The sequence below is a fragment of the Pinus tabuliformis genome, chromosome 9 (genome assembly GCF_031772625.1).
Source record: "Pinus tabuliformis cultivar Carrire ecotype Pingquan chromosome 9, CPIR1, whole genome shotgun sequence".
NCBI lineage: Eukaryota > Viridiplantae > Streptophyta > Pinopsida > Pinales > Pinaceae > Pinus > Pinus tabuliformis.
In genome coordinates, this window is record NC_142307.1 from 1,938,996,734 (window position 1) to 1,939,008,218 (window position 11,485).

Consider the following 11,485-nt stretch of genomic DNA (forward strand, 5'->3'; position numbering starts at 1 on the left):
TCCATGTTAAAAAATTAAAAAATGTAAAGAGGGTATGTCCTAAAAGAATAATCAAAGGAAAAAAATAATAAGAAAAGGTCAAAAAATGAAATTATATGAACTCCAAAAAACAAAAGAGACCATGAAAGTGTGCAAGTCAAAATAACACTACTATTTACTTTTATGCATAATAATGATTGTGTGCAGCTTGTTATTCATGCCACAATCCAGGGTAATCAAACTGTTTAATCTTAATTATACCATGCTTTGAATTTTATGTTTATAGTTAGAGAATAAAATATGACCAAACAGTTTAACCTTGGCAGATTATTAGATAGGTAGAGAAAATAAAAGGAGCTCATCAGTTTAATCTAAGCCCTTGGATGATATAAAGTTAGAATTAGGTAGTTTACTTTGTAAAAAAAAAATGATTTGGTAAGGGTTTGCTAGCCTAAATGCACCCAAATAAATTGAAGAAAAAATGGTAGGGTAAGTGAATGGGTAAGTAGAAGAAAGGTTGCAGAAATATCAAGTTCATTACATAAAAGCACTTATGTCATGTTTAGATACATCTTTCAATGTGCATAATGGTAAATAAAGCAAGCACAATGGTTTTCAAATGTGTTTTAATTAACATCACCCACTCACTTCACCCCTTTTATTTATTAATTTTCCCCATCAATATGTTCTAGTACTTAAAATCCTTTAAGTCAAAAAGGCTCAGAGCATTTCTCTGACTTTTAGAGGGACCGGACCCTCGGCTTAATGACTTAGGGGGACAAGTACTAGAACCCCCTTCATGAAAACACATTCCCCCTTCATAAAATCTGTTTCCCCTCATTACCCTTAGAAAATCCCTTTTCCTAAGGTTTAAACACCTTTTACCTAGGAAAATTAATACCCCCCCTATAAAACCCTTTCGCACAAAAAACCGACAAGAAAGCTTTTTTTCCTAAAGCATAAAGCTAAGTGCGCGAATGTTTTACTCTGCCCTTGTACTAAGGAAAAACCCACTCCACCATCGCATTTTCATATTAATCACTAACATTATTATATAAATCTCGTTATAAACCCTTTTCCCATATAATAATTAAATCCCTATATAAAATACCCCAACCTTTGGTTTTAATAAAAACTAATAGAAATTACCCATACCCCGATATAACCTTACTTAGTTTACCTAATCCCGGTAAACTTAATTTAATCTCGTTATTAACCTCACCCAACTCCCTAATCCCTCATTAAACTCATCTCGATCATTTTAAACCTGTGATTTATCCCTAAACTAATCCCAAACCACCGTGATTAAACCCGTGGGCCCCCCCATAAATTCCCGTTCATTTCCTCCCATGCATCTCTTCCGACCGACTATCATTTGATCATCACCCCCCCTCATCCAACAGTGCACAACCATATCGACTGCGCCCAATGACTGAACGTTAACCACCCAATAAAGTGGTTTTCCCCGACCCCCTAAATGCTACGTGTCATGCTCTAAGGTACACCAAGCGACCCCTCCCAAAAACTTCCTGCACCATAAAAGCGATGCGATGGCCCTCCAAAACCACACAGAAATCAGAATATATGGTTGCCTGCTTGCACCATATAAGTTGCCAAGATACCTCCCTATGAGGTTGTTTGCCTTAGAATATTACAGACAGATCATCAATGCAGATGAAGTCAACTTTTTCACTATCAAGAAGAAGGCCTATTTCAAAATCAAAGACTAGTTAGGTCCCTTCATATGCAATTCTAGAGAGGCAGGGAAAGAGGCAGACCTAATCCTACAAGGCATGAAATTCCAAAGAATTTTTGTATGGAGATATGACCCTTTAGAATTCATTACCAAGAAAAAGCAAAAGGTCAAGCTAGGACCTTTTATCCACCACCACATATGAGAGATAGAGGCATGTGCCAATCAGACAGATTGGGTGGAAAATACCTTAGTAAACAGAGACAGCACAAGGGTAGATGTAGAAAATGCTCTAATTGATTTGGAAAAGTAGCTTGATGAGAGCTATTTTCTGCAGGTACGAGGAGAGAAAGAAAGAGCCATGAGCACCCCTCCAGTCATGCAGACTCCTCAAAATGAGGAGAAAAATCCAAAAAGAAACAGATAGGGAACTTCCACTTCAGGAATGGACACCTCTAATCTGCAGCAAGAAACAAGTCACAACAAGAGGCAAAGGCTCAATCCGGCCTCTGAATAGGAATATACATAAGGATCAGCACAGGTAACCAACACAGAGGTAGACAGAATCAGGCCCACAACTCCATCTGAAGACATACAAGAGCCTTCCACATCACAGACCCAGAGGTTGGAAAGGCAGCTTAGTGTGGAAGTGTCTTCCTTTAATAGGCCTGCTCACAAAGAACAATACGTAAAGGACAGGTATAAAGAAATCAAAATGAGGAATGAGAAACTCAAAGCTCAGACTTATTGTTGGGTGTGGAGCCTGATTATCTTCTGTATTCAAAGGTTTCACTCGGATGTATACCCCAGGAATACTGTACACCCCTCCACGCGGGGGGGTGCCGGGGTCCAGGGGAGCCGATCCCCCCCGGCTGGGGGGTCCGGGGGCCAACAGTCCCCCGGCGGGGGCTCGGGGGCAGCGCCCCCAAAGCTAAAAATAGATCTAAATTTTCCTTGTAAAAGTCTAGTAATTTCCAGTCAATTTGGGCCATTCATTAGGTGGATGATCTGACGGTGGAAGTTATGTTTAGTTTAGGGATTTTTTCCCTAGAAGGCAACCCCTCACTATATATGAGGGAATTGTATTGCGTCTATGTATATCTGTATTCTGAGTGAGGAAGAGAGAGGAGATTGAGAGCGAAGAGGGTGTTACAACGGATCTGTTGTAGGTTGTATCTCTTTAGTTTGCTAGATAATATAATAAAAGAAGGACTGGCTATTTCTCCATGGACATAGCCCAAACTGGGTGAACCACGTATATCTGTGTCTCTCTTGTTTTATGCGTTTTTCTGTGTTTATATTTCTGCAATATTTTTATGTGTTCCATTGCTCCGTAATATATAATTTTCTAACAACTGGTATTAGAGTCGAAGGTCTATTTGGCTGATAAACTCGCAGGAGAGAAGGGTTCCTAGTTCGAGTGGGAGTAATGGCGGAAGATGGTAAGTTTAGGGTCAAAAAATTAAACGGCCAAAACTACTAGCTGTGGAAGATGCAGATGAAAGATTATCTATATCAGAGAGAACTATACCTACCATTGAGAGGAAAGACAAAGAAGTCGACGAGTATGACAGACACAGAGTGGGATATTCTCGACAGAAAGGCACTTGGAACAATATGGTTGTGCGAGCGGCATCGGTAGCATTTAATATTTCAAAGGAAACGACAACAGAGGGTTTAATGTTGGAATTGGCCAAACTATATGAAAAACCCTCTGCCTCAAATAAGGTATTTCTTATCAAGCTTTTCTTTAATATGAAGATGTCAGAAGGTGGATCTGTTGCAGACCATTTAAATGATTTTAATACAGTTACAAGTCAGTTAAGTTCTGTAGGGGTAAATTTTGATGATGAAGTTAGGGCTCTATTATTTCTATGCTCATTGCCAGAAAGTTGGAATGGATTAGTTATGGCCATTAGTAACTCTATCTCTGGATCTAGTACTTTAAAGTTTGATGATGTTGTCAGGACAATCCTTAGCAGTGAAATGCGACGGAAAAGCTCCGGTGAGACATCAGGCAATGCTTTGACTACAGAGACTAGGGGAAGAAAAATGGAAAGAGGAAAAAGCTCAAGATATCGCAGTAAGTCAAGAAAAGGCAGATCCAAGTCCAGATCGGGGATAGTGTGCTGGAAATGTGGGAAGAAAGGACACCTGAAGAAAGACTGCAAGTCTCGGAAGGGAAAAGAAGGAGACGCGCAGCAAGAAAACAATCATGAAGTGAATGTAACAGGTGATGTGTTGCAAGATGCTTTGATTCTTTCATTAGAAAATATTATTGATGCCTGGGTGGTAGATTCAGGGGCCTCATTCCATGCTGTTGGAAATAATACTGGGGGGGGGGGGGGGAATCAGTATTATCTAATCAATAAAACTTTTTCATTTCCATATTCAGATTCATATACGCTACTTCAGTTAAGTAAAACAGCGTGTATACGCAACTGAGTATAATGCAACCAGCGTATGTGCAGTAAACTTGTAAATCAGTTAGTTGCTTCTTAATGAGTGCATCAGAACATTATTTAACCATATGATTAGTAAACAGGAGTAGTAAAGCAGAACAAATCATCACACATAATCAACACATATGAACGCCAAGATCTAAAGTGGAAACCCAATGTGGGTGAAAACCACCTGCTGCAATTTGTCTCTATCTTCTTTTAAATTAGAAACTTACTTTTACAATGATTCTGTACTAGTGCAGTCTTATACCAGTACGCAGGCTGCTACCTGCAGAAGGCTACAACCTTCTCTCGTTCTCTAGCTTCTCCTAGAAGGCAGCTACAACCCCCTTTGCTCTTGTACTAGCTGAGGTACTAGTACGTAGGTGTTGACCTACAGAAGGCTACAACCTTCTCTTTTCTTCCAGGGACCACGTTTCATAAATTTTCAGACTAGATCCATGAATATCAATCAAACATCAAGTATATCTGCATTAACCAAACTCCTTTGTACAAACAAATACTGAATCAACCAATAACTTCTCAAAATGCTATAACCAGAAAACAGTACCAGTAACCAAACACCAATTCTGAACCCAGAACACTGCAGCAATAAACAAAAGTAGCTAAAACATATTTCATGAGATATACGCTACTTCAATATGTGGAACCTGCGTGCATACGCTTCTATATCAAGATCATCTTGCGTATACGCTGTTCTAAGTTAGTGAACCAACGTATATACGCGCCTCTACTGCGCTGAACCTACGTACAGATCTATAAAAGATAATTTATCCTTTTTACTTATTCAGACATTAATTATACCCAAATTATCATATTTATAGATCACATCATGCGCCAAATATAACAGATCAAAAATTACACAAAGACACTTCTCTTCAAACCGCCTTAAGATCTTGACCCATCAATAGAACTTATCCTTCTCCTTGCGGTCAGGTTCCTCCTTGATTCAGATCTAGTTATGCACCATAACCCAATGACAGTATTCTAGATCTTGCTCTTCATAAGATATTCAATGCTTCAGTTGATGCCTTGTCAAATGATCTCCTTCCCTTTTTATAGACTTAGGCCTTACTCAAACCATGGTGATCCAATACTAGGGACTCAATACCTGGGTTCAACACTTTGGATGCAATACCAAGGACCAAAACCATAGGTTCAAATATGTCGGACTAAATACCATGGACCAACCATAAGTTTTCCCACATGTACGCACTTTTCTTTGCATGAAAGTGCGTGCATACATATACGCGCCTTTTGATCGGTACACCCGCGTGTATATGCGATTTTGTTAAGAGGAACTTGCATATACCTCATTTTCTTTCATTCTGAGAGCCTGAACTGTGATCTACCCTTTGAGTGAGTTGCCATCAAGGACAACACCTATTTAATAGTGCCAAACCTGTGTCATAATGCCAACAATCTCCCCCTTTGGACTTGATGGAAACCCCAAGTCACTCAAAATCATTCTCCCCCCTTTGACATCAAGGGCAAAGCGTTATGCTCCCCCTGAATACATGCTGAAATCTCTGCTCTGCTGTGTTGTCCAAGCTCCCCTTGACTGTAGGCAAGGTCTGCAAGAAGATGTTCTACAAAAGAAACATGACTTTATACATTATAAATGACCTTCCTATCACCAAAGACTCATACATACATCCATCTCCCAACCAAGTGGGGGCTGACTCATCTACCCAACCAAGTGGGGATAAACCAATAATTTACACATGATAACAACAAGAACTTACTTCATCCATCCCAGGCATAGTGGGGAAACCAAGATAGTTCGTTACATGGCCTTGATAAGAAAAGAAATGCATGACATAGAGACGAAATATCTAGAGCAAGACTAGCATCTATCAATCATCAATCATCATTCAGACCAGCAACCATGCTCTTCCTCATGCACCTGTTCCACCTGAAATTAAAACAACTATGAATGTAAACCAAGATCTTCTAAGATAATTCCAACAATGCATTATTAGAAGAGTATATGCTCCCCCTGAACCTGTGCCAGATGGTCTCTGCCAGGCCTATATCAGACTCTTTTCATCCTGAAGTTGGCCCATTGTTTTTCTTTAAACCAACATATACGCGATTGTATCTTCATAAACCGGTGTATGTACGTGGATCCTCCTCATGAAACTCGTGTACAACCACTTTTCTCTGAAATAGACAAGATTCAGCAGCAAGATGATGCATCAACTACCCCTAGCTTCTGTCTGAGGTATTCAAATGTCTCCCTGGGTAGTGGTTTGGTGAGTATGTCAGCAACTTGTTCCTTAGAGGGAACATACTCCAATTTAACCTTTTGTTCAAGCACTTGTTCCCGGAGAAAATGATACTTGATAGGTATGTGCTTAGTCTTTGAATGCATGACAGGATTCTTTGAAATACTGATTGCACTTGTATTATCACAAAAAATGGAGATAGGTGGAGTACAAGTGATTTGTAGGTCTTGCAATGTTTGCATCATCCAAAGGAGTTGTGTGCAGCAAGATGCAGCAGCTACATATTCTGCTTCAGCTGTAGATAATGCAATTGAACTCTGTTTCTTGCTGAACCAAGATACTAATCTAGGACCCATGAAGAATGCACCACCACTAGTGCTTTTTCTGTCATCCACGCTTCCTGCCCAATTTGCATCTGTATATGCATGAAGTGTGAGATTTGTACTTCTAGGATACCATAAGCCATAGTTTTGAGTTCCTTGAAGATACTTGAAAATTCTCTTAACTGCCTGAAGATGAGTTTCCTTTGGATTTGCCTGAAACCTTCCAACTATTCCCACTGCATGCATAATGTCTGGTCAGGTACCTGTTAGATAGAGCAGACTACCAATCATGGATCTATAGGTTGGTTGATGCACTGCTACTGATTCATCATTTGCGCTGAGGCTGCATCCTGTTACCATAGGGGTACATACTAGTTTCGAATCCTCCATCCCATATTTCTTCAAGATCTACTTGAGATACTTGGTTTGTGATAGAAAAATACCGTCTTTGTTTTGTTGGACTTGTAAACCAAGAAAATATGTGAGCTCACCAAGCATGGACATTTCAAACTCTTTTTGCATCACCAAGGCAAAATTTTGACTCATGTCTTCTTCATTGCTACCAAAGATGATATCATCAACATAAAAAACAAGTATTAGCAACTTATCATTATCAATTTTTATATATAGATTGCTATCTGTTGATCCTTTTGTAAAACCTTGTTGATGGAGGTACTTATCCAACCGATAATACCATGCCCTTGGAGCTTGTTTAAGACCATAGAGAGCCTTTTTGAGTCTGCATACAAGTTTTTGATCATTTTCAAGAATAAACCCATCTGGTTGCTCAATATATACTTCTTCATCTAAGTCTCCATTCAGGAAGGCAGACTTCACATCCATTTGAAATACTTTGAACTTCTAAAAGCTAGAAAGAGCAAGGAACATTCTTATGGCCTCAAGTCTAGCAACTGGTGCAAAAGTTTCTTCAAAGTCTATACCTTCTTGTTGAGCATACCCTTTACAAACAAGTGTGGCCTTGTTTCTAATCACATCTCCATTTTCATTTAGCTTATTTTTGAATATCCATTTTTTTCCTATGGCATTCTTATCTTTTGGTCTAGGAACCAACTCCCAAGTGTTATTCTTTTCAATCTGCTCAAGTTCTTCCTCCATGGCCTTTACCCAGCATTCATCTTTGCATGCCTCTCTTACATTTTGTGGTTCAGTCGAGGAGAGTAATGCTAGATAACTTGAAGCTTCTGAAATGGTTCTTCTTGTTTGTACGCCTGCCTCTTTCTGCCCCAAAATTTGAGTTTCTGGATGATTCTTCTGAACGTACCTGGATGGAGTCTTTTCTTCTATCCTTATCTGTTCTTCTGGTGCCTCATGGGTTTCTTCTTCATTATGAGTTTGATTTGTTGTTGAAGGATAGTCCTCATAATCTTCGAAATCTTCAGATTTTACTTGCCTTGGAATGTTTCCTTCTTCATCAACCACTACATCAATACTTTCAACAATTTTTCCAAGTCTTTTATTGTAACACTTATATGCTTTGTTGTGGGGAGAGTAACCAAGAAGAATGCCTTCATCTGCTCTAGGTTCAAACTTACCAAGGTTTTCATCAGTCTTTTTGATGTAACATTTGCTTCCAAAAATTTTGAATTATTTTACTGTGGGAGTCTTACCATACCAAAGTTCATGAGGAGTTTAAGTGTTGTTCACCCGGACATTTGTCTTGTTGAGAATAGTGACGACAGCAAATGCAGCTTCACCCCAGAAGGTTGCAGGAGTCCCAGACTCATCAAGCATTACTTAAGCCATTTTTTGAACTGTTCTATTCATCCTTTCTACTACTCCATTTTGCTGAGGAGTCCTAGCAGGAGAGAATTCTCTTCTTATTCCATATTCTTCACAAAAATCAAAAAATTCATTTGAGGTAAATTCCCCACCTCCATCAGACCTGAGGCATTTGATTCTGCAATCTGATTCATTTTCCACCAAGGCTTTGAATGCTTTGAACTTTTCAAAAGCTTCGTCTTTATGCTTCATAAGTCCTATCCAACACATCCTGGAAAAGTCGTCAATGAACAATATAAAGTATTCTTCTCCTCGAGGTGACCTTTTCCTAGATGGACCACATACATCAGTATGGACAAGTTCAAGTGGCCTACTAGCTTATCCTTCCTTCTCAGGGAAATTAGTTCTGGTTTGCTTCCAAAACTGACATGATTTGCATATCGTATTTTCTGGAATTCTGATGTCAGGGAGATCACGAACCGCCTGATATTTGCATGCTTTCCTTATCTGAGAGAAGCTTAGATGCCCCAATCTTCTGTGCCATAGCCAATGTTCATCATTCTTGCTTAGATAGCATTGTTGTTTTCCTCCCTTGAGTATGTATAAATTATTTGGTGTTCTTATGCCTTTGATCATTGTTTCTCCTGTATCAAGCTCACGAAAAATACATCCATTTGATCGAAATATTACCTCATTTCCTTGATCACACATTTGACTGACACTTAATAGATTATGCTTTAAACCATCAACATACATAACATTCCCAGCTTTGACATTTTCTTTCAAAAGAACAGAACCTTTACCTTTTATGAATGCAGGGGTGTCATTTCCAAATGAGACCTTCTTTTCCTTTTCTAAGGCACTATATGATTGAAGTTTTTCTTTATCACCTGTCATATGTTTCGAGCATCCACTATCGATGTACCACTGATTTTCCTGCCCTTCCGCATATAAGGCTATGCCACATCTTTCTGGTTGCGGTTCTTTCTTCCTCCATGTTTTGGGGATCAATGAAGCTTGCTCCTTCTGAGTTGTTTGCCGAAACCTACTCCTGCATTCAGAATCTTCATGACCAAAGTTGTTACAGATAGAACATTCTATTTCATTTTCAAGAGCAGAAAAGTTATTGTAGGTTCTTTTCATGATTCCAGTCACACTCCTTTGATTTTGTGCTTCTCTGGTCATGATGGTCTTGTAGGCGACACATTGAGCTGCTTTATGTCCAAAGTTATGGGAAGAGAAACATTGGCCATTGAAGAAATTCTTGTGATCATCAAACCTTCCATCTAGACGATTGTAATAGCCATTCGTTCTTGAGGCAAATTGAGAATGATTTACATGTGGTTGGTTGTAGCTTCTATTCATCCTTGAAGTAGATTGCCCTCTATTTACTTGGTGATTTTTGTTGATTCTTGAAGTAAATTGTCCCTGATTTACCTGGTGATCTTCATTGTGCCTTCGCTGTCGATTTTCAACCTGTTCACTTCTCCTTGCAGCTTCAAGATAACTTTTGGAGGTAGATGGCTTCTGTGCTTGAGATGTTTCTTCAGTATACCTAAGACCTGTCTTGATTAGAGGAGAACGCTGCACTTTGACAATCTCATCTAAAGTTTCAGATCCTTTATCAAATCTAAGATTAAGAGCTTTTGTTTTCTCAATGTCCTTTCTAAGTCCCAGAATTTCACATTCTAACTTTTCATTATGTTTCTCCATTTCAGCAAGTTGGAAAGTCAGAGTATCTATAATCATATTCTTTTCTTCTAAGAAAATTTTGAGTTTATAAATTTCTTCATAAATACCTTCTTCATCTATGGCATCCAAAAAATCATCGTCTTCAAAAGCCATCAAAAGTCTATAACCATTACCTTGTTCATCTTCATCACTATTTGAAAGTCCATCACTGTCTTCATGTGTGTAATAGCTCTTCTTACTTACATTCTGTTTTCTGTTCCATCTAACTGGTTCCTTACCTTTGTCGAGCTTATCTTTATGAGGACACTTGGCAGCATAGTGACCGACTCTTCCACAAGAAAAACATTTGAAAGGTAGCTTACCTCTGAATCTTCCAGAACCACGTTGAAGGTTCTTGACAAAATTTGATTCTTCCTCTTCTTCCGATATATGTCCTGAGTCATTGCAATCTCCTTTTCTTGAGGCTTAGAATGCAGCTTCTCTCTTGTCTGATGGTCCCCCTTTTCTCATTTCGTAAGCGGTTAGGATTCCGTGTAGCTGTGACATGGTAAGGCTCTATAGATTCTGTTTTTCTTCTATGGCTGAAACTTTTGATTCAAACTTAGAAAACAAAGATCTTAGAACCTTTTCAACCAAAACAACTTCTTTTATTTCTTCACCCAAGTTTTTCATACAATTAACAATCTCATCTATACGTAGGAAATAGTTAGCCACACTTTCATCATTGTACATTCTGAGATTTTCATATTGAATTCTGAGAGTTTGTAGTTTTGCTCGTTTTACCTGATCATCTCCTTCATAGCTCAAAACGATCTTGTCCCATATTTCTTTTACGGTTTTGAGCTGCATAACCTTGACGAATTATGATTGAGATAGACTCCCTAATAGAGTATTGATAGCCTTTGCATTTGTTTCATACTGCTTCTTACCAGCGGTATCTGTAGGAGTTGTTGATGGAAATGTGTATCCTGTTTCCACGATATCCCAGACTTCTGTACCAAGAGATTGAAGATATGTTGTGATTCTTACCTTCCAATAGATGAAGTTTCTGCCATCAAAAATTTGTGGCATGATCGATGCTTCTTTCTCGTAATTCCTCATGATGATAGATCTTCCTTCACGCGATCAAGCTTCTTCTGAAGGACCTGCTCTGATACCAATTGTTGGAAATAATACTAAGAGGGGGGGGTGAATCAGTATTATCTAATCAATAAAACTTTTTCATTTCCATGTTCAGATTCATATACGCTACTTCAGTTAAGTAAAACAGCATGTATATGCAACTGAGTATAATGCAACCAGAGTATGTGCAGTAAACTTATAAAGCAGTTAGTTGCTTCTTAATGAGTGCATCAGAACATTATTTAA